This window comes from Lathyrus oleraceus, chromosome 2 (genome assembly GCF_024323335.1).
Source record: "Lathyrus oleraceus cultivar Zhongwan6 chromosome 2, CAAS_Psat_ZW6_1.0, whole genome shotgun sequence".
Classification (NCBI taxonomy): Eukaryota; Viridiplantae; Streptophyta; class Magnoliopsida; order Fabales; family Fabaceae; genus Lathyrus; species Lathyrus oleraceus.
In genome coordinates, this window is record NC_066580.1 from 238213890 (window position 1) to 238221483 (window position 7594).

Sequence of the window (7594 nt, forward strand, 5' to 3'; positions counted from 1 at the left end):
AGTAGTGAATGAGAAGTGGATCAAACTGTGCTGCAAGTATTTCCCTTGTACTTTTCAAAGTCAGGTACTTTGAACTTTATAGGGATTTTGACGTTTGGGACCAAGTAGAGTTCAGCAGCAGACTTGTCGAAGAGGTCCTTTCCTCGGAGAGTTTTCAATTCCTTGCGGAGCTCAAGAAACTGATCATTCATAGCATCCATCTTTTCATAGACATCTGGGCCCTCAGATGGCTCAGAATGGTAGATGGTGTCGTCTACTCTGGTCATAGTATGCACGACAGAAGGAGGATTGGCAAGGACCGGGCTAGATGCCGGCAGAGAAGCAAAGGTGGGTGCAGGACCCTCAGGCATGAAGTTGGGAGGCATCCCCCAAGGAAACCCGGCTGGCATAGCTGTTGGTGCAAAGTGGGCGCTGGCCACATGCACGGTTGATGAGGCAATCTCAGAGATGCCTGTCCTCTGGGGAGGAGTTGAAGGTGTCGGAGACGACTGGCTCTGGGCATCCATGAATGACTCCATCAAGGCAGTCAATCTGGATACTTCCTCCTTAAGTTCATGGTTCTCTTGCTCCAAATGATCCATTAGTCTTGATGCGTTGGCTCGGGTGTAGTACCGGTGAGTCAGCTTGTCTTCAAAATAAATGAAGAACACAGAGTTAGACCATAGAACAAGAAGCCTGGAACAAAACTTGCTTATGCACATGATGCATGCAATGCATATGATTTAATTTTTATATCAGAGGAACTTTAAAGTCCTATTTGCAAATATTGGAAATACTAAACATTTATCACATATGGAAATATCTCATCAATAACATCTGGAAATATTTTTACACCAAAGAAGTACAGTCTTGGTAACCAAATATAATACAAGAGAGAAGGAAAATGAACATCCTATGGAACCCTAGAAACAATCATCTAAAGCTCTAGAGACTGGAAGATAAGCTGCACAAAGCCTCTTCACCTCTCTCTCGTAAGCTGCCTCCATATCCGCCTTCTCTTTGGCGAGTCGATCATACTTCCTCTTCCAAAACTTGGAAGACTGAGGAAGTAAAGAAGTCAATGCATCATCAGGCTCATCAATGACCTATTGCTCGAGGAACTCTATCAAAGCATCCTTCTCTCTGATCTGCTGAAGCAACTCCTCTCGTTCACGGATCCAGGCACGTGAACGATCTTCGTCTCTCAACTCCTCTACTCCTTGGTCAGGGAGGGTTGAAGGCCCAGCCACAACCAAAGGTGTAGGTCTTGGATACTCATAAGGCATGAGTTACTCGGAAGTTCTCCTCCTAATCCAAGAGGTATAAGGATCCAAAGCGATATAGTTCTTCGGTCCTAGCTCCTTCCTTCCCTTCCTATGGATCTTGCACCAAGCGCGGACCATCCTGCCCTTCAAGCCTTGGGGATATTTACCCTCCTGAAAGAACACACCCTCTAACAGAATGTTATTAGGTTTATCCTTTAGGGGGAACCCAAGCTGACGACGTGCCAAAATAGGGTTGTAGTTAATCCCACCACATGTACCAAGGAGAGGCACATTGGAGAATTCACCACAAGAGTCAATAATCTGCACACCATCATATACACGGTTGTACCAAAAGATATCATCATTAGTGAGAGACATAAGTCTCGTGGACCACCGTAGACATCCTTTGTTCTCTTTGAAGGCGACCGTCTGTGGCAAGTGCGAAATAAACCACTTGTACAACAGAGGCAAACAGCACACAATGGTACCACCACCCTTTGCATTCCTCATATGCAAAGAAAAGTAAGTGTCACCCAACAGAGTCAGAACGGGATTAAGAGTAGACAAAATCCTAATAGCATTCACATCCACAAACTTGTCGATGTTGGGGAATAACACTAGCCCATAGATAAGAAGTACAAATATGGCCTCAAAGGCGTCCTCACTCATGGCCTTCCCATACATAATAGCTTGAGCAATGAGGAACTTGGAAGGGAGACCTTGAATTCCACCTTTGGTAGTCAAATGAGCACCAACCAGAGATTCATCTATATGCAACATATCAACTATCTCTTGGGAAGTAGGAACACTCTCTAAGCCACTGAACGACAACTGGTCTAGAATAGGTATACCCACAAGGTAGGCATACTCCTCAAGCATGGGCAAAAGCTGAAAATCCGGAAATGTGAAGCAACGGTACAAGGGATCATAAAACTGCACCAATACACTCATCAATCCTTCGTCCACTTGAGTAGTCAGAATAGACAGAAGCTTCCCATAACGAGCCTTGGAACCTAAGGGATCCAATACATAGGATTTCAAATTCCTTAGCTCTTTCAAGTCGGGTTGTCTAAAACTGTACTTCTTTGTATTCCTTCTTTGTCTTTCCATGTCTGAAAATTTGCAAATAGACCTCTTAAGTTCCTTGAAATTTTTCTTATTGTTGATGATATGGATGCAAATGGGTGCATGAATGCATGAATGCAACAAACACACTCAAGGATCAAGCAAAGCACACCAAACAAAGGTCATGGGATGGATCATGTCATCCTTAATATCAATCATCCATTTTGGTGGATTATGGTTTACACCTTATCGACACCCAAGTTCCATTGATACTAAGGACACAAGAACGGATCAACCATGAATAAAGGGTTTGTTGCAAGTCACGAGCACGGGGTGTCGGTTAAGGACCACCCAAAGGGAGTGTACTAGGGTTTAAACCTGCCAAACATGTTCTACAAGAGGTTCCCATAGTCATCATCCCATCTTTTGGATATTATCGGATAAACAACTACTCGTATTCCAAAAATATTCTCAAGAGAGACTCCTATGAGTGTAGTATCGCGTAACAATCATATCAAATCTTACACTTGAATGACTTTCGCACTACATCCTAAGAATAGGCCAAGATGGGCTTGGTAAACTAAGGTCCTTGGCTTGTAAGGCTTATATTGGAAAGAGTAATGTCTAACCACAAGTACTTGTGTGACATTATTGATCCCAACACGACCTCCACCAAGTGAATGGGCTTGCAAGTCAACTTGCTAAGGAATAACTCCACACAAGTCAACAAGACTATGCCATTCTCCTATCCTAAGTGCACTCAAGTTCGGGTATAGAACTCATCTCACAAAGATCACCAAGCATACAAGGAATTAGTACTCAAGCAATTCAATCATTACATTCAATACAGCAATCCCAAATTGCACAAAAATATGTCACAAAATAATATACACAATAATATAACAAAATATGAAAAGTAGGCAAAACCCACTAGGAAAATGATCCCCAGCAGAGTCGCCACTTTTCTGTAGCGGGGTATTCATTACCATTAGAGATATTGACTAAATCCAAGGTAATCCATACAAGTCGAGTCGCCACCGCACTTCTATTTATCCAAAGGAATGGTTAGAAAGCGAACAAAAACCTAAAAGTTTTATCGAATCAAAAACTAGTAAAAATGTCAGAGATCGGGGTAAGGGGGTTGGTTATGCAAGGGGGAGGTTTTAAGCACCCAAAACATCCTAGGTACTCCTAGGGAGCCCTTTTCACACTTGTTGTAAGGTTGGTATTTTGTGAAAATTTATTTATGCAAACATGATTGAAGAGATGAGAAGAGAATGTACAATTTATTTACAATTTTGTGTTTGGATTGATAAACCCATTGCCTACGTACCATCTTAAAGAAAGATTAGGATCAAAACCTCGTAGTTCGAGGTAAAAATCTCAAAATGAGTTGGTGAATTGATTGGTCCAAAATCCTTAAGGTCTTTTGTTATCCAAGGGAGAAAACTCAAACTAAAACCACAAATCCACCATGTGAGGATAGCTTCAACATGCTAGTGAGGGGTTAACCCTATAATAAGCATGGAAGACTCATTGTCCATCACTAAGGATATAGGTGAGTATTACATCTACCTCAAGGATAACTCAAACCTAATAGCTAAAAGTTATGAAAAAGTTTTGATTAAGAGAGTGGCCATTGAAACCACAAAAAAAAGTATTTGAATGAGTTGCATTTACCAATGAAAAGTATTTTTAAAGTAAGGTCAAAGTTAACTTAAAGATTCAATTCAAAATAAGTGTTATGAAAAGAAAGTTTGAAAAATCAAAAGCATAAGGCTTAGGTTTCTAATGTTTGAAAAGAAGTGTTAAATGTTTGCACAAAAGTTTGGCTTGGGTTAGAGTGGAGGGAAGAAGAAGAATGGCTAAAGTCCTAATCATACAAGAGATGAGGGATAAGAGACAAGACCACAAATGGAGTTCCTCTCTTGAGATCATATTGATGATCCAAGTAGCTCCCATCCTTTGGAATATGCAAACAGAATAATTGTAATCTCAAGCAATCAACATAATCAAACAAGCTCTTAGAAGATCCCCAATGGCTCTTGTATCTTTCACATAGGATCCCCTAGCACAAAAGCACACACATCAAAAAGTTCTATGAAGTAAATCAAGAATGGACAAGAGTGAGTTTAGAGGTTTGGTCCTTCTAATCCATCTTCAACATTAAGGTCCTTTTACTCCAATTTTGCATAGGGAATGTCCTAGAAAACTAAGTCCATTTGTCCATTTCTTTGCATTTGGTCCACAACAATCAAAACAAAACACAAGCACAATAACATATACACAATTATGTGCTCAAGTGAGCAAAAGGAAAATTGCATTAACATAAACATGTGCTCAAATGAGCAAAGGAAAAAGCAAATGAGTAATATGTACAAGAATAGTAAATTGCATAAATGTAAAGAGCAAGAAGTAAATGTTAATGGTTAATGGTTAGTGTTAATAGTTAGTGTGCCATGAGGCAAATTTAGCGCTATGTTAAGCAATCGTAATTGGACTTATGTAGAAGTCACAACTATCTGAGGCCGGTCAATAATAATGTAGTCAACAACACAAGTTAGAGGTCTTGATTAGTGAATCAAACTCCAACAACTTGCCATGCCAAAAAGAAAATGAGAAATGATCTTGTATTGATTTAGGTTCTTTGCATGATTTAGGAAGCAACCTATCCTTAATGCAAAGCCATTCACTTGATCTATGATCAAGATGAATTAGATTTGAATCAAGAATATTAAACCTCCATGTATCAATGCTAACCACCAATCTTTAACTCATTGATCAAAAAGAAGAAAGAAAGAAGAAGAAGAAGAAGATGATGAAGAATTAAAGTGCATTAATGGAAATGGTATGAGATAATCAACAAGTATTAACCATAGATAGAGAAGATCAAGGTCAAACAATAGAAAACAGAAGCAAAATGAATATTAGAAGTCAAGAAACAAATAAAATATTTTTGTCATTTTTTAATATTAAAATAAAACTTGAATTAAAATAATAAAGAAAGGTCAAACTTCAAACTTACTTCAAATCAACTTTGAAAAGTCCCAGTAAATTATCCCAAGTTCAATAAGATCAAACAAAGTTTTAAATAAAAATTTCAGCATTTTTAGAAGTCAGAAACTATTTTAAATCAATTAAAAATGCATAAAAATAACCTATTTGAACTAAAATCTCAAATAAATCTCAAATCAATTAATAAATTGATGACAATATTTTTCATAGATTTATCATCATTCAAACAGGTTGGAAAAATATTTTTGTATTTTTTTGAATATCAAAAACTATTTTAAATGAATTTAAAATAACCAAAAAAGAGAAAATTACTAAAAAATATCAAATGATAAAATAAAAAATATTAAAAATCATTTTTAGAAAGTAGAAATTAAAAGGAGAAGAATGAAATTGGTCCCATATTTTTTGGACCAATAATGAGAGAGATATGAATTTTTAAAATGAAATGGAATTAAAATGAATAAAAGAAATAAAATCAGAAATTAGAAGAAGGAGAAAAAACGTGGATCGTCTGATGATCTCTCATTAATTGACGTGGATCATCACGTGGCCAAGAAGCGCACGCTCACCATACACGCTAGTCAAACACAACACACCAAGCCATTAAATGAGTCATAACATTGGACGCATGAGATTAAATCTGGAAAAAGCAATGAACGGTTCTGATCTGATCTGGAGACCAGACGGTGGCCAGCGCCACCGTCTTCTCCGGCCAACTTCCGGCCATGTCCAAAAATTGCAGAGAAAAAAGGTAACCAAAAGGCCCGATCCAAGCATCAATCGAAATCTGGGGTGATGTACATCACCCCTGTACCACTCAAATCCATTCTAGATCTCTTTGTTGAGAGAAATCAGAAGTGGAAAATCTGTGGTGTTCATATGAACTTCATGATTTTCAAAAATTCAAAGCATAGCAATGTTGCCTCTATATAGAGGACTTCAGATCACACAACAACAATGAGAATTAAGCACTATAAAAGTAGATTCAAAGCAAATAACAGTTGGTATGAACCTTTGATTTGCAAGGCTTTGAGTCACAATCCTTGGATGCTAATGCTTACAGTAGACACTATGGATCAAGGAGAGAAGGTTTAGGAACTTTGAGATCTGAAAATTGATCAATGAAATCAAAATTCAGATCTGAAAAAATATGAAGAAAAGAGAGTTAGTTCCTTTGGTGATGGGTGGGATTTCAGTTTAGCAGCAATTGGGGCGCCTTAAGGTTGAAGAAATGAAGAGCATTGGCCTTTTATTTATAGGAGAAGCAAGCTGAAATGCATGATCCAAAGTTTGCATGAATGGAAAGGGCCTCCATGCATGGGCCTCTACAGGCGCATGGAGGGCCCAATTCCAACTGGAATTGAAAGCTAATGCATGATGCAAGTAAAATGGACGTGCAAATTTAGTAGTAGCAGCTCATGCAAGGCAATTTCAATGATTTTAAAAAAATGCACTATTAGGTTCAAGCCTTCGAAAATGCCATGTTAAAAATAGGAACACCACCTCATGAGTAATGGTTGGAAAGCTTATTTCATAAGGATAATTTGTTATGTTGATCAAAACTCCATTTGGGCCTTGTAAATTGATGAAATTTGGACATGAAGTGTAGGGTACAAAACATGCATATGTGAGATTTTCAAAATTGGTCAAAGTTCAAGCCCTTTTGTCTCATTGATACAGGCTCCAAATGACAAAATCTTTGAAATGAAAGTTGTAGATTTTTTTAAGACAATCAATTTAGACTTTAATTTTGCATCATTTGGATTTTTTATGAAGACGTTATGGGCACTTGAAGTTGGACTTTTTCACATTTCAATGCATTTGGTCCAAAGTGACCTATAATATTTTGCATTATCACATGTATTTCTTTTGAGATTTTGGAATTTTTATCAACATAACATTTGAAGTAGACATTTTAAGCTTTCCAATGCATTTGATCTCACCTCAAAAATCATGAAAAATGAAGGAGTTATGTCCTTGGGAAGTTGACCTAAAATTAGGGTTTCAGTCAAAATGACCTGTAATGTCTTGGAATGGATGATGACCTTCCAAGATTCAAATCAATTTTTGATGAACATGAAACATTTTTTCTCTTGGGGTCATCTCCATTTGACAAACACATAAAAAGTTAGCTCTCAGTGTATTTCAAAATAGTCAGATGAATTGACTCATCAACTTCTCAAGTCGAAACTTCATATCTTGAAGAATTGATGATTGAGGACACTCAAATAATTTCAAATATGCATGAAGTGATGAATTAAGGAACTTCC